This window comes from Mustela nigripes, chromosome 1, assembly GCF_022355385.1.
Source record: "Mustela nigripes isolate SB6536 chromosome 1, MUSNIG.SB6536, whole genome shotgun sequence".
Classification (NCBI taxonomy): Eukaryota; Metazoa; Chordata; class Mammalia; order Carnivora; family Mustelidae; genus Mustela; species Mustela nigripes.
In genome coordinates, this window is record NC_081557.1 from 129,185,817 (window position 1) to 129,209,397 (window position 23,581).

The window sequence follows — 23,581 nt, forward strand, 5'->3', positions numbered from 1 at the left end:
TTCAAAATAATTTGTAAGTACTTTACTGATTAAAAATTATCTCAGATTAATAAAAGTATGTTAACAGTATGTTAAAGAAGATATATATTTTTAAAAATAATAGGAATCCAATGGTCTTTTCTGAGAAAGCTGGGGACACAATGAGAATATCAAAAACTTCCTTTGTTGATTCTGATCATGCAAAACAGGAGGAGATGTAATGTAACCAAAATGGAATACAAAAAAGTGTAAGAATTGCAGTCCTCAAAAAGGAAAATTAAAGAGATCTTTTATTCTTCTTTCTTATTTTGCTGTGTCCATTTTAAATGAAAACTATTATAATACCATTTAAAATATGTAAGAAGCTCCTACAGAATATACATAGAAGCAAAAGACAAGAGTTGTCTGAACTCAATTAATAAAATAAAATTCTCCTTAGCTGAAAGGCGAGAAGACCATACACAGATGGCTACGTGTATGGCTTTGATAGTCATGGAGCTTGGATAGGCACTTCATCATTCTGCCTACCTACATTTATCTGTTAAAATTATTATCAAATATCAGCCAGGATGCAGTCGTGAATCACGGGCTGCTCCTCGTCTTCAGGGGAATGATACAATGAGGGTCTATTCATCAGGGCGGCAATCGGCACAAGTAATTAGTTCCCTAGACTGAGATCTCCTACAAAGCCTATTTCACTCAGCACCACAAACATATGACGATGTAAAGCTAATGAAAGCTGCTAAAATTTGTTAACCTCTTCAGCCATCAATCCTTCTAATATTCAATGCTTCAGTCTTATGCAAAGGTGGTGAATTATTAATTTGTCATTCATCCATCCTTCTAAATTTTGAGTCAAATTAAATGATATCATTTTTCTTGATAACAATTAAAATTATAAGAGATGTTAAGCTGCTATTATAAAATTATTACAAAATTAGGTAACAATACATTCTAGTATAATGCATGAGGGTGAAGTCAAATCCAATAGCTATTAAAGGATGTGTGCAATATTTTTTGTCATAGCATAGAAAAAAACAGAAGAATTATAAAATCATTCACAAATTAACAGGTAACTCAAAGACAGTATGTATAAATGCAATAATGAAAATTAAGAGGAAACAGAACTATGATATTTATTTTTGTGCCCTTTGATACTAACATTTGGCTGAAAGAAAAGCACCAATATATCAGGAACGGAGAATTTGCTCATACAATGAAAAACTTTTTAAGATAAGTCTCATCTTCAAATATAAATGTAGTACCAAAAATTTAAAAATATTACAGTCCAAAAGAAAAGAAAAAAAAAGAACTTTATAGCTCACCACAGTGTTTATAATATCCTGAAGCTGTATCTCAAACTATCTTTCTCAATACAAATAGTTTAACTCCTGTTAACAATTTCAAATAATCTGAAGACAAACAAAAATCACTTATTTCAGAGCACAAATCTAGAGTATATTACAAAAATCTTCTAGAGAGCCCAAAATTTTCAATACATTTTCTCGAGAGTCTCTCCATAATAAAGCACTGCTCTGCAGGTGATACAGGTTACAAACCCTCAAGGAACTTAACTCATAAAAGAATAGCTATTAGCCTCATTTGAATTAAAAAACAGCATTATCATCCAATTTCTGATGCTCAGAGCAATACATGTTCTTTGGGGGATAAAAAAGCCATATTCATTTCTTTCAGATAAGGGTAATTACTAGCATGTTTAAAGTCATTTACATAGAAACAGACCTGGGCTTAAAAATCCAATGTTTTACCCCCCAATCCTACTCCTTCCAATAACATACACTCTTTGTATTAACTTTTTTTTTTTTAAGATTTTATTTATTTATTTGAGAGAGAGAGACAGTGAGAGAGAGCATGAGCGAGGAGAAGGTCAGAGGGAGAAGCAGACTCTCTATGGAGCTGGGAGCCCGATGCAGGACTCGATCCCAGGACTCTGGGATCATGACCTGAGCCGAAGGCAGTCGTCCAACCAACTGAGCCACCCAGGCGTCCCTGTATTAACTTTTATCACTGAAAAAATGAGGCATGGTTTGTCATTTTAGAACAGTATTGGAAAGAGGAATGTGTAGGTTTCAATCACCAACTTACTGTAAGTTCAGATCTTTCACATAAGGATTTCACTCTAAAAGCCCCTTATAGGGGAAAAGAAGATAAAAAATTGGCAAATTTGGCATAATCAAGTCAGCTATCTTCCCATGATGTTATGAATTAAATAAGTTGTATATTTTTGGAGCTATCACCAATGGTATGGCTAGAAAAATTTTAAAAAATGAAGTTCAGAAAACTCTTGGGGCGCCTGGGTGGCTCAGTGGGTTAAGCTTCTGTTTTTGGCGCAGGTCATGATCTCAAGGTTCTGGACTCAGTGGGGTCCTGGGGAGTTATGGACTCCTCCCCCTCAGTGGGGAGCCTGCTTCTCCCCTCTCTCTCTGCCTACTTGTGAACTCTGTCAAATAAATAAATAAAAATCTTAAAAAAAAAAATCAGAAAAGAAACCAACTGTTAATCAAATACAAGCATGGATAAGATAAGAAATTATTATTCTGAGAATTTAGAAATATATATATATATCTGGATCACTGCACACCTTTATATATCTGAACTTATCAAAAAATATGTATTAATATGTGATACCACATTCACAAACTTAACCTCTATCCATTTCCACAAAAATGAAAACTAAGATCCCCAAAAGTATTCAAATTAAGGATGTGAGCCTAGGCCACATAACATTTGGAAATAAAATCTTCTCTATATAAGGTGCTGTAGTTAGGTCCCCTACTAGTATACTCTTCAAGTACTAAAATCTCTAACTAATATAAATATACATATTTAAAAAGCTGTGGATGACACTGAAATTAAATGTTCTAACTTTTCTAATTATTTTCCCTGCTTCTTTGAGCTAATTTCAAAGCCTGAGGTTAAAATTACAATAAAAGTATAATTGTCTTTTGCTAAGTCATCTAATTTTCTTCATAATTAAAAAAAAAAAAACCTTCACACTTATCTGTCTATATACACATGCCTTTAACAAATCATTAAAATCTATCTACATAAAAGTCCAAAAGAAAAGAAATAGAAAATATAAACTTGTATTTTCTATTCTACAAGAATAGAATCAAATAGACTGTTGAAATGCATCTTAGAAGGAAATATAACTCAAGCATTAATAATCTATCAATTCCCTTTCTGAGCTCCATTGTAGTCAGTGATTTGATCAAGTAAAATAAATAAACAAGTATGACCCAAATGAGAATCAGGTGGAAAAGGCAGAAGTAAAAGAAAGAATCAATTAATAACTAAGATATAATCCACTTTCTTCCTCTAGTAGTTAAATTGCTCAAGTATAAATAATCTATTTTTTTCACATGTAAATTTTAAGACTTTATAAAGTTCAGGGTGTTTTGGAAAAGTCTAACACACCAAGGAGCCAATTAACAACGTGTAAATGGATGAATATTGTAACAGAATCCAAAAATATTTACTAATAACAATGACTGACTCTTTACCTTGAGCCAGCTGCCAGGAATACAAGAATTATTTGGATACTGTCCTGGTCTCATGGGGAAGACAGATGTGAAAATAAATAATGAGAATTCAAAAAACTATGCGTAACAGAGCAGAGCTCTATTAAATGGCTAGTAAACTGCACAACTCCAGGAGGCAGTGCTCACATCAAAATTTGTATAAATGGCACTCCTGGATTTCTGCAATGCTCATTTTGGTTTTCTAAAGGAACACCCTTGAGAATGACATGGTGCCATAAGAACACCTCATCTTTTCCTCCTCTCCATACAATGCTCAAGCTCCTTTTTTTTTTTTTCTCCTAGAGTTAAATCTAATCTTGGGAAAGGGAAGAGAATGAGGCTCTTCAGATGCTATCAGTAGCAGAAATAGTGTTCAAACTAGGATTAAGTAACTGTCAAAAAAATCAAAAAAAGAGGTAAAATTTAGTATACAGAATAAAATAATCAAGGAAAAAAGGGAACATTAACATGATTTCCCTGAAGTCATTAAGTTCATATTGCTTTATTAAAGTAGATTTTTATATTATTCTATTAAAGTTGGTTATATTAATTACTAAAAATCAGTGACAGCTACATATATATTCCAATTATTCTATAACTTAAAGGTACTAACACTTATTCAAATTTAGTCAGATATATGTATGTCTGCAATTACACTGTTATGTCATTTTATTGTAACTTGGATCTACATCAATGAAAGAATGCTAGTTGAAAAGAAAAACTGTCACAATGCAATTACATTAGAAAAATGTCCCGTTTTCCATCTTACCCACTTCCTTGTGACAATACCTAATACATCTTGATAGCCTTAACAAAAGTCAGCAATAAATTTTCTGGCTAAATAAAAGCTCTAAATCCTAAATAATTTTAGTACTTCACATCATATTTTAAAATTTTTATATTACCTGTTCTTTAAATTCCTGTATCTGGTTCGCTTTCATTTCTATATTTTTAGATTAAAAACTCATGCTAGATATTAGCTACAACTTAAACAAATGGTAACTTCTAAAAAGAAGTAAATATTTTCAGTGTACTGTCAGCTAGAAGATAAAAGTGTTTAAGTTCTAAAAGGGTTTCACTTTCTGCATAAATCTTGGTGAAATAATGTTCAGGTACTAAGGGCATCATACAATATAAAAGAATGCTTTATCTCACAAGCTGAAATCTGCTGTGCCTTCATGCAGATAAATAGAATATTAACTAAAACCAAGAACTATCTATAAATCAAATGGAGGTGATCTAGGCACTGTGCTGTCTTAATGAAAAGGAAAAAAAAACAAAACAAAACCTTCGACTACTTGGATCCAAAAGGAGGTATCTTCTAAAGCAGAATTATTTCTTTATTGAGGCCTGATACATAGATTTGATAATACATCAAGTCACTATAACACTGCATATACTATTTAATTATATAAATAATATTTTATGTAGTTATGAATTTCTGCATGGCCTATTCAGTGTATTTCTCTGTTAGCTTTTAGAGACATTGAGACACTCATCTTCAATTATTATTGAGAATAATTTACAAAAATATCATTTTGTAACAAGGTCAATTCTTTAAGAAATAATCACATACTTTTCCCGGCTGCTGTTAGCCTATTAGTCATTCTTTTACTCACTTAGCATTTTTACCAGGAAGTAAGCAAAGTTATAAGAAAATAAAAATCTAGTGTTATCGTAACTACCAATTAAAACTCCAACAAAAGAAAAATGAAAAAAACATTTTAAATAAATGATGTTGAATACGAGAAGCCCTAAAACTCACCTCAGTAGCCACACTAGATAATTCTGATCTATTTTCCCCAAAAATGTGATTTAAAAAAAGTAATTCACCAAATATCTATTTAGTGCCAACTATGTACCAGTCTTGGTACATCAATATGAATAATGCTTTTATAATTTTCTCTGTTATAATCAGGACAAGAAAACCATCATATATCAAAAATAATATTTAAAATAGACAGCATTTATTGCATTTGGCTACTCTATGCTAGCCATTATGCTCTTTTATACACATTATCGCCAAGCCTCACAGCAAACCTACCAAAATACTGTTATTTTCACTTTAAAGATGGAGAAACAAGGCCCTACCCATCAATAGTAACTATGAACTTCAAAGCCAAAAAGATTTTCACATGACATTTCCTCTAGAAATTCACTGGATACTACTCAGTTATGATCAAAATATTAATTAACCCTGCCTGAGAGGATTAAGAATTCCATTAAGGTTTTAATGAGGATCTATTTTGTAAGTTCCATGAAGACAAGGGTTTATGTCTACCTAATTCACAGGCCAAGCACAGTAACTGGAACAAAGCAGGCACTAAATAAATAACCAATTAAAGAACAAGTGACTTTTTTAAAAGAAATTTAAATGATAAACCAGAGTCTGCTGGGAAAAATGGAAAAGGCATTCCAAGCAGAAGAAGGAGCATGGACAATGGCATAAAGACATAAAAAAGGAACCTTTATCTTAGGACCTTTGGGTAACAAAGGTCATTTCGAGGCAATCTCAGAGTGGCAAAAAGCTAAGGTAGGAAACATAAGTTTAGAAGCAGATTTCAAAAGTTCTTGTATAATTAATGGAAATAGTTCTCTGCACATCTTATAGTCCACAGACAGACAGCCAAGTTTCTCTCAAAAGAGGGCCAATATGATTAGCCTTATATACTGCATGGCAACAATATAAACGGTGGCAGTAGGAATGGAACTTAAGGCTAGAATCCAAGAAACCTATCTGAAGTGGAATAGATAAGATTCAGTAAGACAGTCAATACAGAAGGTGAGGAAAAAGGGGATGAGAACAAACTTGAGGTTTCTGACAAAGGGGAAGTAAGGGGATAAAGATGCTACTTAACTGAAATGACAGCAGATTAAGTAGGTGTGCTTGGAGAATAATCATGTTCTGGACACCTAATAACTTCTGGGCAGGTATGTCCAATAAGAAATCACTGTAACTTGGGAACTCAAAAAAGCAGCCTGGGCTAGAGATAGGAAATTGGGAGGCTGCTAAGTGTTGGGAGTTGAGGAATTTAGATTTTCATCTAACAAAAATTTACTGAGTCCTTATTATAAGTTTGATATTTGCTAGATGCAGAGAAAACTGTATTTTAAGGACAGCAGAAGAGTGAAAATAAAATCTGTGAAATTTCAATATTTAAACACTGCAGAAGAGGAAAGCATCACTGAAACTGAGAAAAAGTTCCTTACAATCAGTAAGATACTGAGGGAATCAAAATAGAATGGTGCCAAAAAAGACAAAGAAGCAAAGTCTCTTCAATGCAGCGAGTGGGCAGCAATACTGAATTCTACATTAAAAACGTTTAGAAGGGTAGGGTATCTGACTGGCACAGTTGGCGGATGCTACTCTTGACTTCCGTGTTGGCAGTTTGAGCCCCACACTGGGTGTTGTTACTTAAAAATAAAATCTTTAAAAAAAAATGTTTGAAGGATGAAGAATGAAGAAAAGCTTTTATGTTTCTGCATTTTAAGATATATAATCTGTATGCTATGAAGTTCACCTGTTTAAAATGTAAAATTTAATAGTTTTTAGTATACCTACAGAGTTGTGCAGCTGTCAACATAATCTAATTTTAGAATATGTTTATTTTTCCCCAAAGACATCCCACATCCCATACCAGTTATTTTCCATTTTCCCTTCCTTGAGAATGGTCATGTAGAGGATTTCACAGGATGCAGGACAGAAGGTAGGTAAATGTGTTTGCTCTGACTTGGATCTTCTTAAGTCTGGACCAATTTTAAAATAAGGCATTGGTAATAGGCACTTTTTATCCATACTGTAATTTTTTGGAGAGCCTAATGCTATGAGAATACATAATTTTTAAAAAACATTTCCAGGATCTCTAAAGTACCAAAAAACTGAGTTTTTTTGTTTTTTTAAGATTTTATTTATTTGAGAGAGAGAGAGCACAAATAGGGGGAGAGAGAGAGACAGACAGAGAGACAAGCAGACTCCTCGCTGAGTGGGCAGCTTAACAGAGGATTCCATTTCAGGACCCCATGATCATGACCCAAGCTGAAACCAAGAGTTGGACACTCAACCAAATGAGTCACCCTGGTACCCGAGAACTGAGTTTACCTTTTAAGAGAAACTCATTAAAATCAAATGTATAATTAATTCATACTGTAAGATATAAAATAGCTAAAGTTTGGCAGCAATTTATATTAAAGACCAATAATCTTTACAATTTCTGGATAGGATATAAAAATATTTGGTCCCATTTATTGTAAAGGACTTAAAATTAATCACCTTAGCTCTACCATATACCAGATCTATGATCTCTACATAAATCGTTTATCATCTTTGGGCTTCTGTAGCCTTACACAGAATAATTGTAACTTGTTTAGCCCACACTACAAGGCCATAGTGAGGAATCAAATGAAATGGGAGTATGTGAAAGCTTCAAGAACAGCAAAATGTTGTAAAGGTAAGGTAGGGGTTTTAGTTAATAATGAATTTACATGTTGCTACTTCTACATTACTTTGATAAAAGCATGTGCTTACAGTGGTATTATGAGTGACTTCAGACATGATTTAATTTTTTTTTTTGACAGACAGAGATCACAAGTAGGCAGAGAGGCAGGCAGAGAGAGAGAGAGGAGGAAGCAGGCTCCCCGCAGAACAGAGAGCCCGATGCAGAGCTCGATCCCAAGACCCTGGGATTATGACCTGAGCCGAAGGCAGAGGCTTAATCAACTGAGCCACTCAGGTGCCCTCAAACATGATTTAAAAACAAAAACCTAAGAAAGCTCTGATTAAAATGCCCTCAAATGGCCCCTGATAATAATTAGCTCCAAGTTCCCAGCAATGATTAACTTTCTTTCTCTAAAGATTTCCCTATGTTGGACATTTTATATAAATGGAATCATACAATATGTAGAATTTTGTGGCTGGCTTCTACCATTTAGAATAATGTTTTTGAGGTTCATCCATGTTGTAGCATGTAATAGTACTTCATTCACAGTACATTTTGTTTGTCCATTTCTCAGCAGATAGAAATTTGAATGTTTCCATTTGGAAGGGGGAAATCTTGGATTTTATAACTAGAAAATTGAAGTACTCATTTGGTTACCTACCTAGCATTCACTTCTCTCCCCTTTCCTCTTTTCTGAGAAGTGCAACTTTCCTAATTATTTTCTCATAACAATTACAGTTTTGCTCAAATATCACTTCTTTTATGGTTGGATAACTTACAGAAAGTGACTGTAAGCCAATTATGACAATCCTATTGTTCTTGTCAGATTCCAGACCTGTGACTGGTTCCAGAATCTAGCTTCAAACAAATCATTGCACAACATTTTTGCCTGGCAATCATTTTTCAACAATCTGAAATGCAAAACTTTTATTCAGTGGTTAAGACAGTAGTTCCCTTTCTCCTGATGGGCTGAAATAAGGAAATGTTAGATCCAGTTGTCAGGAGTTATAACACAACCATGAAGAAGACAGAGTGGGTTAAAGTTTTTATACCCAGAACTGCAAAAAAAGATGGAACTGAAGACCTGCCCCCAAGAGTTTACACACCTATACCTCTTATAATAAAAGATAATATACTTCTTCACAAGTTATTGAAATAAAGATTTTCACTTCATTTAGAGCCAAGTGCCTTTGAAACCATCTAACAGATACAAGAATTACTGGCAATGCCATTAGCAATTTGATTACAGTTGTGGAAGGAAAACTACATAATAGGGAACACTTGTTTTGGTGGAGATAGTTTGGTGGAGATTTGGTGGAGATAATTTGACCTTGAAAAAAATTATTTGACAATGAAAGAAATTAGGGAAATAGGGTGTTGGTTTAAAGAGGGTCAAGAATATATGTAAGCATGTTTGAAGATGGAAAAGACTAAGTTCAAAAAATATATTAAGACTGAAGATGACATGTGGGAGAAGGGCAAGGACAGCATTATAGAGATAGAAGAGGTATGATCCTATAAAGAGAGTGTACTTCCCTGGAAGTGAAAAAAGTCACCTCCTTCTCATTGGCAAGATGGAAGGATGTAAAGCTCTGTACATTAACAAGTTTAAGGTTTAAAAGAATAAAAACTGAAAATCTGATTTTGGCCTGATAATTTCTGTTTTCTCTACTCAATAGCAAGCTTCTTTTTTTAAAAAGATTTTATTTATTTATTTGACAGACAGAGAGCTCAAGTAGGCAGAGAGGCAGGCAGAGAGAGAGAGGAAGGGAAGCAGGCTCCCTGCTGAGCAGAGAGCCCAATGCTGGGGTGCCCCTACAATAGCAAGCTTCTAACAGAAGAACAGAATAGAGAGGTAAAAATTAGAATGAGCTGCTTTGGGGAATATGAAAGAAAGCTGACTAAAAGCAAATTTAAGAATGGCTAAGTAGTTACAAAGGTCTAGCTGAGATCCGAAACCATTCATCTAGAGTGGCACTCTTTACAAATGTGATTTTTGACTCCCAGCTACACTCCGCAATCTAAGAACAAGTCTAAAAAGAGCAGCCAGCAAAACTTACTCAAGATTTTGGAGTGATATGGTTGACAGGCCAAAATACAGAAGGTGAAGGAGAATGAGTAGGCTGGTGCGGATGTCTGGGTTGGGTAAGAATGATAAACCTGTGCTCTTTTTGGACCTCTGTAACTTAATATAGGGTTTATCAGATATTGATTTATTGAGAAACCAAATTTACCCTGTTTTCCACATCACTAACATTTATAATAATTTGGTTTCTGAATTAATTAATCAATATATGTTTAATCAATGTATCAAGCCCCTTTACTTAATGAGTTTCCAACTTTTATTAAAACATGTCTAGAATGAAAGAATGAAAGCTTATGAACATGCTTGAAGACTGTCTTCAGTCTACGATCTATAGGGTCACTCTAGTCAAGAGTCACAGGGCTGGACAATGTGCATGCAGAGAATGAGCTGAAGTCTCAGAAAGACAGGATCTCTTTCTTCTTTTCTTTAAGATTTTATTTATTGATTTGACAGAGAGAGACACAGCAAGAGAGGGAATACAAGCAGAGCAATGGGAAAGGGAGATACAGGCTCCCTGCTGAGCAGAGAGCCCAATGATCCAGAGCAGATCCAAGAGCAGAGAGCACTTGATCCCAGGACTCTGGGATCATGACCTGAGCCAAAGACAGATGTTTAAGGACTGAGCTACCCAGTCGCCCCAGGACCTCTTTCTTTTGAGAAGTAGCACTGTGCTCCTGGAAAAGGGAGAGGAACTAAAAATTACTGACTGCCCACAGTATTTCAGACACTCTGATAAGAATTTCACATGTGGTCTCTTTTAATTCACAGAACAATGCTTTAAGTTAGGAATATAATTCCAATTTAACAAGTTAAATCCCAATTTTGCTACTAAAAAACAGAGCTAGACTTCACATCTGTGACTTTCCATTATTTAAAAACTTTTATTTATTTATTTTTTTAAAAAAGATGAACCCTAATGCCCCTCACTGGCAATCCTGTTAGGACACGCCTCACTTTTTTTTTTTTTTTTAAAGATTTTATTTATGTATTTGACACAGAGAGATCACAAGTAGACAGAAAGGCAGGCTGAGAGAGAGGGGAAAGCAGGATCCCTGCTGAGCAGAGAGCCCGATGCAGGGCTCGATCCCAGAACTCTGAGATCATGACCCAAGCTGAAGGCAGAGGCATAACCCACTGAGCCACCCAGGCACCCCTATATCACATTTTTGTGGTTGTTGTTAAGATAGTTTATAAGTTATAGAAAGAGAGAGAAAAAAAGCAAAGAGGTATCAGCCACCTTAGTATGGCACTTTTATCTTTAAATAAATAATTTAAAGGCTTAAATGCAGCAGCAACCCACCACAATCCAATACTCCCTGCCTTTAACCTAAAACTCTTAGGAAAATACTGATGAAAGCAAATAACTGATTTTGACTAGCATAAAAAAATTATATACTTGCTTTGCAAGCTAGATAAGTTAGTGAAAAATATGTACTCCTCATCCACAGGGACAAAAGGGCTTATTACGTTACACTTCCAGGTTTTTAAGACAGTTGGAAGCCACTTCTTTCAATAGTTGCTGTCATCTCGCAGAAACTTTGCAGTACTTTCAATTTTGAAGCAATTATTCACATTCTGAAATTATTTATTTTCCTCACTTTACTACATTTCAGTTTGTCTGGCTCTGAATGACCAGTACTGTTTTGGCTTAATTATATTCATTTACAAATATTTTTTAAGTGCCCACTACTATTTAAAAAGGTTGAGGTGCTATAATGGATACTCATCTAAGGAAAACAGTCTGTAATCTCAAGGCACTTACAATCTAATAAATGGGATAAAATGAATTATATGGCATTAAGATCAATGCCATAAGAAAAGTAAAAATCCAGAGCTTTGGAAATTGAAAAAAAGGAATAAGTGATCACATATGTTTTAAGGAGATCAGGAAATGCTTTAAGGAGCAAGCGATTTTTTTGAAAAAGATCCATAAGAAGGGGTCAAGTTTCAGCTGATATACAAGGAAGAAGATGGCATTGTAGGCTTTTCAGCAAAAGTACAGAGGTCAGAAAATTGGAAGCAGTCCTTTTGGTTGGCCCCAGTAGAAAATGAGGTATAAAATAATTATGGGGGCCTGGACATATCATAAAAGATAGGGATGAAAAACTAATGAGTTTATATTTCACTCATTCACTCACTCACTCATTTAATCAACAAACACTTATTGAATATCAATGATGCATAAGGACCTGTACCAGGCAGAGAAGATTTACAGTTATTTGATGATAAAGAAAGTTATTATCCTCAAGGACCTCACAGTACAATGGAAGAAATAGATATATGAAGAGACAATTGTAATATACACAAAACATTCTTTGGGAACAAAGTGAAAGGGCATTATCCAAAGTAACAGAAGACTTCCTGGAAGGCAATAATAACACACAAATTGAGTCAAAGAGTTAACAGATGTTTACCAGGAGAATAAGGAAAGGAAAAGCATTCTTTCTGAGAGAACAGCATTCGCAAAGCCAAAGAAGAAACAACTAGGTATGTGTTAAACTGAAATGTTTCTACAATTTTGGGGCAGTACAGACAACAGGGGCCAAAGAAGAAGCTACAGAAATAAGAAGGGGCCAGATCACAGAGAATCATTTGAAGAGTCCAATTCCTGTTTAAAAGCCTATGACTTTTTTCAGGACTGACCACAGTTAGTTATAAAGGCCTTACCTGTCAGGCATCACAGGGAAAGCTGCCCTCCACTAGCCCCAAACTAGACTTCATATATAGCCAATGAACTCGTCTCTAAAGGAAGTTGTACTCAAGGACTTAGGACCCACTGGCCAGTCATATTCTTAGGATAACTGCATTCCTAGCCTTTGCACCTTTATCCCAAAGTTTCTTTATCTGAAGCCTTAGGCAGAGGTCATTTTCAGGCATGCTGCCCAGAACTTTTTAGCAGAGAAAGAAAGGGAAACCCTGAAGACACTTTTCCCCACTCTCACTCAGTCTACTCTGAGCTCTTTTCTTTTTCCGTCTTCTAACCTCATGGTCCATAAACTGCTATAGTCTTTTGTTCAGAGTTTCCTCAACAGTGAGATGACCCCAACATCTAGACTGATCTATACTAATCCACACGGATTAACCTGACCTTCCAACAGTGCAGGATATGGCAGGATAATGGAAATGGAAATGGGAGGATAATGGAACAAGGGGAGTCCTGCAGTTTTAGACTATTGCTTATACCACCAGAGCAAGTTATTAAAGCCTTACTCTTTCATTTCTGGTTTGTGGCTTTAATCAGCTACTCTGATCCTTGGTTGCTTGGCTCTCTCCTAGCTCAGCTGAGCTCCTGACATTATCCATATCATCTTAGAGAGTTGGCTTTTGTCTTTTAGCAGTAGGGAGATACAGAAGAGTTTTAAGCTTTACGTTTTAAGTATTATGACTGCAGAACAGTAACTCTAGGAAATATACAAAAGAAGAAATATCATAAATGAGAACACAAGTAAGGAAGTTATTAGAATAATTTAAGCAAGATAAGGGTTTTCAACATTAACTTTTTAAATTTCCTATTTCTCTGATTTATCCCATTAATGTGTTATTGAAATGTGCTAAATTTCTCTGTGATACAAGGAAGGCAATAAATAAGGCATGAAAATAAAGTTCAAGGACATAAAGCAATTTATTCAAAATAAAATGGGCTCCAAAGCATATGATGTATAAAGTTGATTAAATGTTATATGCAGTAAGACAGGCCAAAACTCAGGTAGAGATCAAGTCCTGAAGCTGAGTAGAGATGGGAAGAGAACATAAAAATGGCTCAGTAAATGCTACATCCACTCAGCCCAGAAATGACATGCAAGTCCTCTACCTACATATATTCCTTTGTCTTACCAAGTCACATGACTCCACAAAGGAAATGTGATTCCTGGTTGGGTACCCATTTCCCAGCAAAAGATCTACACAATGGAAAGACAGATTGAAACTATGATGATCAGCTACCATATCTGCCACAAGTAACAATATATATACCATAAAAGTCACTGAATTCTGGATATATTTTGAAGGTTGGGTTGAAAGAACATGCTGATAGATCATACCTGGGATATGAAAGGAAAAGAGACAATGATATTATAAGGATTTTGGTCTCAGAAACTAGAGACCATTCTCTCTCAGAGAAAGAGAATGTGAGAAAAATAGGTTTCGATAAAGGTCAGGAATTTGGTTTTAGGCATATCATGTTTGGGATGCCCATAAGCAATCTGTGACAGAGGGGCTATTACCAAACCAATTTTCCTCTTCTACCTAAACAAACAGCTAAGCCACATTTTCAATCTCCTTTGCAATTAGGCATAGCTATATGACTGAGCTCTAGTCAGTAAAATATGAGCAGAAATGATACAAGCCAGTTACAAACCTAGTCTATAAAACTTTTTGATACACAGTTGTCCATGCTCCTTCCAATGGCTTGATGCAGATGACAATCTTGGAAGTCAAGAACTAAAGACAATGGAGTTTTAGAATAAATCACTTATCAGAAACATCTATTCCATACCTTATATGAAAAAGAAATACAGTTCTACTATGGTTAGCCACTGAATGATATTTTGGGATTTATCTATTAAAGGAGCTTGTATTGCTACAAACAACAAATATCCACACAGAGATGTTGAGCTGACAATTAAATATGATTGTGCAGTTCAAAGGAAAGAATCTCACAGGACATATAATCTGGGAGTCAACAAAATATCGTTTCTATAATATAGACAGGTATGAACTGGTTAAGATAGTAAAGGAAGTTGGTAGAGCGAGAGAAAAGGAATACTCCAAAGACTAAAATCTGAGTAACCCCCCCAAATAAAGAGGTTGACCATATTATATAAGGAGAAACCAACAAGGAATTTTGAAGAATGGCCACTGATAGGAGAAATATCAGATGTCTATGGTTTCCCAGAAACCAAATGGAAATACATTTCAATTAGCAATAATCGCGCCTCGGATAAACCTCATTGGCTACGATACTGCCACTGCGCAAAGCTAGGAAATACATTTCAAAGAAGAGTCAGTACTCAGACATACCAAAGGTATCAGTTCATCCAGGAAGATGAAGATTGAGAACTGACTATGTGATATGGCAATATAAATGTCACAGGTGACCTAGAAAAGAACTGTTTCAGTAAAATGGTAAGAGAAAAGCCTCAGTTAGTGAGTTCAAGAGAGAGCAAGAGAAGAGATACTCAGCAAAGAAACAAATCTTTCAAAGTTCTTCAAGCATAATAAAGAAGCCCTCTATATTCCCTACAGGACACAGTGTATTATAAACACTGGGGGAGGAACCCCTAAAAATAACATTAAATAAGTCATAGAATTTTTCCATATAAAGAGATTCCACTAGATCTGGACACAAAAGTAGAATATCCTAGATACATAAGAATATGTTTAATTTGAAAAGACAAAAAGTGAAAAATCAAAAAGATGTCTAAGGGTTCATTTATATTTGATACATTAATCTGCAGAGGCAAGGATTCTAGTGTATTGTATGGGCAAGTTTATTAATTAGGGCTTGTACATCAAATATTGACACTCAATATCAATATTCAACTTTGAATAGGAAGAGAAAGACTAAGAGAAATGGTCCCTAAAAATTCATTAATGGAGGCGCCTGGGTGGCCCAGTGGGTTAAGCCACTGCAGCTCAGGTCATGATCTTGGGGTCCTGGGATTGAGTCCACATTGGGGGGTCTCTGCTCAGCAGGGAGACTGCTTCCCTCTCTCTGCCTGCCTCTCTGCCTCCTTGTGATCTCTGCCTGTCAAATAAATAAATAAATAAAATCTTTTAAAAAATTCATTAATGGGAACTGAAATAGTCTAATAAGCAAGGTCACTATCTATATTAATTTCAATAACTAAAATATAGACTATCTCAAAAAAGAAACCCACAAAGAACCAAATAAATTTTAGTAATGAAATACAGAATCCTGTATAATCACATTATTAATGTAAACTGAGAAGGCTATAAATGGAAAAGTACAAGAGTATACAGTTAAAATGAATAACAAACAGCACTACCAAATCAGATAACTTAATGTCTGTGTTGGAGCTTTCATATATTCTTTTTTTTTTTAATTTTTTATTTTTTATAAACATATATTTTTTATAAACATATATTTTTATCCCCAGGTCTGTGAATCACCAGGTTTACACACTTCACAGCACTCACCAAATCACATACCCTCCCCAATGTCCATAATCCCACCCCCTTCTCTCAAACCCCCTCCCCCCAGCAACCCTCAGTTTGTTTTGTGAGATTAAGAGTCACTTATGGTTTGTCTCCCTCCCAATCCCATCTTGTTTCATTTATTCTTCTACCCACTTAAGCCTCCATGTTGCATCACCACTTCCTCATATCAGGGAGATCATATGATAGTTGTCTTTCTCTGCTTGACTTATTTCGCTAAGCATGATACGCTCTTTCATATATTCTAACTGTGGTGTGTACACAGTGACCACACAGGCTACACATCCATTTTGTTTTAAAGTTCTTTGCTATAGTCACTAAAGCTCATCTCTTAATCATATTAGAATACTATCACATTAACATGCACTGCTGTAAGATTCCCCTCTGAGAATTTATATTCTTGCCTTTCTATCCATATTATCAGTTTTTCAAATTATTGTAGTTAAAAGTTTACATTTCGGGGGCCCTGGGTGGCTCATTCGGCTAACCGGCTGCCTTCAGCTCAGGTCAGGATTCCAGGATCATGGGATCCAGCGCCCCCCCCCACCAACCGGGCATGGAGCCTCCCCCTCTCCCTTTGCCTGCCATGCCCCCTGCTTCTATGCATGCTCTCTCTCCTCCCCTCTTTCTCAAATAAAAAAAGTTTACTTTTCATTATTCTACTTAATTCATTTGGTTTTAGGTGCTGGGCTAAGGACAGCTAGTATGGCTGGAAAAAAAAAAGAAGCAAATTATTCTCATATAGTTTACTATCTTGTCTGAATGATTATCTCAAAAGATATCTTGCACAGAAGAGAGTCATTTTTAGTAAATGAGGCTTGTGCAGGCTAACAAATATATAAATGAGAAATAGAAGTGTTCCAAAGGGTTCAGGAGATTCCCTCAATCCTGTTTTTACTAAGAGATAGGAAAATTAAGTTGTTTGAGTTGCAGTTCTTCCCTTTCAACTCCCAATATCTGGGAAAATGACTTTTTTTTTTTTTTAAAGAATAAAGCTATAAACCCCCAAGCTTAAAATTTGTATAAAAGTAATTAGTTGTCTTCTCAATAAAAGACCAATCTTTTCAGTCTTAATCTTCTCAAACAGCAATAAGCTATGCTGGTTAAGCTGCTTTTGTTAAGACCTTTTTAGCTTATTACAAGTATAAAGCAACCTGCTAGTTTGTTATAAAATTTTCCTTGGTCACAAAAGTGTTAAAATACTGTTTATTTCAACTATGTAGCAAATTATAGCAAACAGGGTATATATCCAAGATAGCAGTCCAAATAAAAAATCTACTAAATATCTACTAAAATCAAAATATCTACTTAAAATTCAGTAAGATAAATAAAACAATCAATTAGAGACTAACACCAGGAAAAACCCACATATTTTCATTTCCTGGAAAAATAAATGCAACTGCTGAAAAAAATGCATTACTTTTTAAAAGAGAAAGTGTTATTTCTGATTTTTATAAGGTTATTATCAATCCAAGTTGAAAAAAAACACACACAGAGAGGTAGATGTTGTTTAAATACCTTATGGTTTCATTTTACACTTCTCATATCAGGGTGAAGTCTTAAAAGTAATTCAAAAGGAAAATGAAAGTATTTTACTGAGAAGATAGAGTCCATATGTTCTTCAATCTGGAAACCCATTGGGAAAAAGACTTGAGTTTTTAAAAACTGAATTTTGACAATTGGAAGCTGATGTGGCTGTTTCTTCTCTCCGTGAAGATTTGAATCATTCTCAGGGGGAAGGAAGCAGATCTTTATCAAGTATAGCAAAGCTTAACACCTGCGTAACTCCAAATTACTTAGAAAAAATTTAGTGAATCTAGAATTTCACAATGTGGGCTTATAATAAATACTTACTTCTAAGTTTAAAATATTTCTATAAGCATAGTATAACTCATGCCTATATATATGGGTCTGTCTATATTTCAAAATCTATACTTTTTAACTCCATCTCAGTGAGTCTATTTCCTTTTGCTATACATATTTAAACATCATTTTTTAATTTCTATTGTTAAAACTGTAACAATGCATTGTAACTATTTATATATTGGCAATACTATTACATACATTACATACATTACCTACATTACATCCAGAACAGGATCTTTTTTTTTTTTTTTTTTCACTTTGTATGAACCCTCAGCTTCTAGCACAATGCTCAGGACCTAGCATACACTTTTAAAAGTCTGCCAAAAAGATAAATATGTAACTTCTTTATCCTAATCACTCTTTTCTAGATTTATATGAAGTTGATATATTCAGAGTTAAAATGATTTTGTTCTCAAAGTCAAGGTAAAAATGGGCTACAGTTTTTAAAGGAGCCTCAATTCTATACAATACTGTATGAATTAGATAATGTGTGCTCTACTACTAATGCACATGATTTCTAATTTAATGTAACAACCAAAATAATTTTTTTTTTACTGTTTAAGATTGTATTACAAAGTTTATGTTTAATACAGTCGTTATACAGAAGGGGACATTTTTTATCTTGCTCCTTTAAAAAGAAATGCACACAATTAATTTACTTTGAATTAATTATGTAACAAACTATAGTTTGCTGACAAATACATCTTTTTTTTTAATTTTTTATTTTTTATAAACATATATTTTTATCCCCAGGGATACAGGACTGTGAATTGCCAGGTTTACACACTTCACAGCACTCACCAAAGCAAAATAATTTTTTATTACATATAATGTGAAGGGTGATTTACTAACATATATTGACATTTTTAAGTGTATAATAAAAACAATTCTCAAACAGCAAAAAATTATATCAGACTTAAATAAAATAACTAAGATATAATTTTATTATGTAGTTAGGTAAAATTGCCCAGTAGAAACCTCTTATGTTTTAGCTTCTTCCCCTCCAACCTCTTTTCCTACTTTGAGGAAAAATACAGTGGAATAAAGGATAAAGAAGGCAAAAAATTTGTAAGAAAAACAACAACTCTTAGTAAAAGCAATTAAAGATACATTGCACAAAAATGTAAATTACTGCCATAAGTATATTCCGAACATCTGTTTTGAAAGATGTTACTTATGATGATTCCAATGCTCTTCATATACCTGATCTCTTCTATCATTAAACTATTTTTTAAACATTTCTAAGTTCTAGAAAAACTCTAGGATTTCTAATTACTGTTTTTGTTTATTCCTTATCTATTTATTTATTTATTTATCTGACAGAGAGACAGAGTGAGAGAGGGAACACAAGCAGGGGAGTGGGAGAGAGAAGCAGGTCTCCCATGGAGAAGGACCCTGGGATCATAACCCTAGCCAAAGGCAGATGCCCAATGACTGAGCCACCTAAGTGCCCCAACAGAAGTTATTTTTGTTTATTCCTTAATAAATTTTGTATATTCTAAGTTGTATTTCAATATATACCTTAAAAAAATTGTGTCACTATGTAATAGTACTGTAAAAGCAGCATGATATATGAAAAACAGCACCAGGAAGAAAAAAGTATCTAGATTTTAGTTCTGACTTCATAATTAATTAGCTATTGGATCCTGAGTAAACCCATTTAATCTATTTGGGCCTCAGTCTCCTTTTCTATAAAATAAAAAGGCTGAATCTAATAATCTGCAAGTGTCTACCATTTCAAACTGCTATTACTTTGTTATTCTTTTATTTTTTACATAGATTTTGTTTGTTTATTTTAGAGCAAGCAAATGAGTGAGAGAGAGTGTGCACGCATACACACACAGGGGAGGGAGGAATGGGAAAAGGCAAAGGGAAAGGGAGAAGAATAAAAGCAGACTCCCGGCTGAGTGCAGAGCTTGAAGCAGGACAAGCCTCAAGACCCTGAGATCATGACCTAGGGAGAAACCTTAAAGTAGGATGCTCAACTTACTGAACCACCAGGTGCCCTATATTCTGTTCTTTTAAAAATATATATCCAACTACAAGAGTACTTCATACAGCTCTCTATGTATGTGTTCAAAATCTCATTACTTCCCAGTTCCACAGAAATCACATAGAATATTGTTTAAGGGCAAAAAATTTCATGGAATTAATTCTTTTGTTTCCCTATTATCATGTATTTCTCTTGGGAGTAAGGAGGACAGAAAGTAATAATGCTACACTTTTTTGACCAATGTAAAGAAGGTTTAGTATAGGTGAACACCCCTAGATGGAAACCAAGAACATTTCAGTAGATTCTTTCCTCTTCCTTGCTACCTGAGCCTGTAGAGCATACTGTGAATCAAAGAAGTAAGGGTAAACTAATCTTTGATAAGCATATTGAGAAGAAAGCAACAGAATATTTTTCTTCATCTTGTTCAATGACATACAGTAGGACACTGAAGTTGAGAGGGGAGGTAATAACAAGGTTAAGATATTCAATACTTGATTTTAATGCAAGGGTCATTGTTTTGAATGCTTATGCTAATGATATGGGCTTGATATGGAACACTTACCACGTGAAAATAAGTATATAACCAATAAAAAGAAATTCTGAGGAATTCACAAAAAGAAAGGTAAAAGAAGGCTGACAGAATCAAATCTCAGATACACAAGAAGAAAGAACTACTTTGGGGAGCTTCAGGCTAAAGGCAACAGATGCAACCACTGGGCAGAGACAGTAGTCACCTAAGAGACTCTTTTAGGTTGATTTCACCTCCTTCCTCCCCTTAACTGCTCCTGGGCAGCAAAGAGAAGAGCTGCCCACTCTTAGTTAAAGGGGTATGGACTCTTGGGTTAGAAGAAAGGCAATCCCTAGCTAGTCAATGATGACCAAAATGAGTAGGATACTCCTGCAAGCATATCAATTTCCCAGAAGCCCTGTCTCATCACATGTTCTACCCTTCATGCCATGAGGAGAAGTCCTTTGGCAGTATTTGATGACAGTATTTGTACATAATATCTTTTGATTCAGCAATTTCCCTTCTAGGTATGTATCCTACAGAAATACAATCTTGAAAAAAACTGATTATGTCTATTCACTTCTATACTTCTAAGAAGGAAATATTAGAAGCTAGCTAAAGATTCACCACTAGAAAAAGCTCAAATAAAATGTAGAATTTGTATACTACTATATGATTAACCTGTTAAAAAGAATGAGGTAAATAGATGTGAAATAGCAAGTGAAATGGGTAACTAGGTAAATAATGCATATAGTGCGGCCCCAATTATGTTTTTAAAAATTAAAAATTTTTAAAATGTAAAATTAAAAAAATTTTTTTCAAATGTCTTTATCAATGTAAGAGAAGAAACCAGAGGATTATATATCAAACTATTCACTTCCACAACACAGAGAGGAAAGTAAGACCCACAGATAGGTATAGATAGTAAAGACTTATACACAGGATTATTGTACAAGAACATTATTGCTCTATATCTCATACAATTTAAAAAGAAAACAAAGTTTACCAGTTTGAATCTTGACTTGAGAAGTATCTTCCCCACTTAGATAAGAAAATTTTTTCTAACAATGTCCACAGCATTCTATTAAATTCAGTATGTTATAAATAACTGGATTGCCCTCTACCACAACACAAACATGCAAAAAAGCTATATGAACAAAATACATTTTTGTTTTCACTTTGTAAATATATTCAAGTAAAGTTTTTTAAAAATCTATACCTTTTTTGAGTTTAACTGTCATTATTGTAAATACTTGAGGCAGCTATGTGCTAATTCTGTATTCTCACTGTGGTATGGAAAAAACCCAGGAAACTTACATGTCTGTGAACCTGGAGGGTTGCTGAAGCAGTCTGAATTCAGAATACTAAAATTCAGACATTCCCATGTCTTTCCCTCTGTGTTACAATGCTGATTTTGTCTCCACAGCAAGAAAGATCTAAAACGAAAAATTTACTACTATCCTAAAAATATTTTTGTCTTTAATTCACAAAAGTCACTGATACTTGTAGGCACTTACACCCCATACGTGACTTTTTCACCCATTTCAAGAAAGTTATCAAGAAGGTGTCATTCAATCAACAAAAGATAAGATCATATGAGTTCATCATCAGTTAAGAATCCTATTTTACATTTCTATTATAAATGCTAATCATTATTTGAATTACCTATGTATTCAAACTTACTGTGACAACTCAGTAAAAAAAAAAAAAAAAAAAAAAAAAAATTGCAGCTTTTTTCATAGGAAAATTGTGCCAAGTATGTCAAATTTGGTTACAGCTCTACGAAATTTGCTGCATTAGTAATTCCACAGTAAATTTAATAAATAACCGGGAATCCTAACATTTGCCTTTTTTTTTTATATATATATTTTCTTTTTTCACTTTAGAGAGAAAAGAGAGTGAGCAGGGAGGAGTAGAGGGGAGGGAGAAAGAGAATCCTAAGCAGGCTCCACTCTGAGTGCAGAGCTGAATCTGGGGCTGGATATCACACCCTGAGATCATGACCTGAGCTGAAATCAAGAGTGAGATGCTTAACCACATGAGCCACCCAGGAACTCTTTAACATTCTTCTTACTCAGGCTTAACTACTAACTAATTAAATAAACTTGAGAAAGTGAATTAGTTTCTCTAAGCCTTGGCTTCTCATCTTAGAGTAGGGATAAAATGACACTTACGTCAAAAATTACAATAAGCATTAAATGAGATAATGTCACAAGATCTTAGGACAGGGTAAAGATGCTATATTTTATATATGTAAATAGGTTAAATCAGTTTCCTATTGTAGATTTCCTAATTTCCAATTAAATTATTTTTTCCTATTAGGAATTTATACTATTTAAAATGCTGCTTCTCTTTTCTCTTATAAAGGACACAAAGATAGATTCTGGTAAAAAAATCAAATTAAGGAAAATCTCCTCCATATAACTGACTTACACTCCTGTACTCTTAATATTTCTTATAATCAAGTAAGACCTCTAAACACTATACCCTTTTCTTACTATTTCTAGAATGGCCTAGGCATTTTCCTATTTCTATAACCTTTGCTTTCTCCAAAAACAAAAGTTCTCCCTTCTCATCCTATGGACAGGAGCAAATGATCACACCTAGAGTTATCCCATTATTATAAAAAAGAAAAATATTTCCATCATGTAATTTTGACCAACAAATTGGTCTAAATGTGTTACTAGTACACTTGGAGTCATGTATATACAACTAATCTGTAATTAAAAACAGATGTTAATTATACCAAACTAAAGTTATATGACATGACATGACATATTCAAAAAAAATTAAATGCTTTTAGATAAGAAAGAAGGATAAAAACTTCGAACAGATGATCCTAAAGTGATTTTCAATAAGAAATTACTACTTTTTTATTGGATTGGTTTATTTTTACTACTTATTTCTGAGAGCTTCTTGTACTTAAGGACCATAACCATAAAATCAATTTTTGGAAGATATAAACTAAAAAACATATAGCTAATACTTCAGAAA

The 23,581-nt window shown here is 34.2% G+C and overlaps 1 protein-coding gene and 1 pseudogene across 4 annotated transcripts in view; both read right to left on the bottom strand.

Annotated features, from left to right (window-relative positions):
• LRBA (LPS responsive beige-like anchor protein) overlaps nt 1-23,581 on the bottom strand; it is a 729,505-nt gene that overhangs the window by 293,533 nt on the left and 412,391 nt on the right. The gene's annotated exons all lie outside the window — the stretch shown is intronic.
• LOC132008741 (U4 spliceosomal RNA) lies at nt 14,901-15,022 on the bottom strand (annotated as a pseudogene).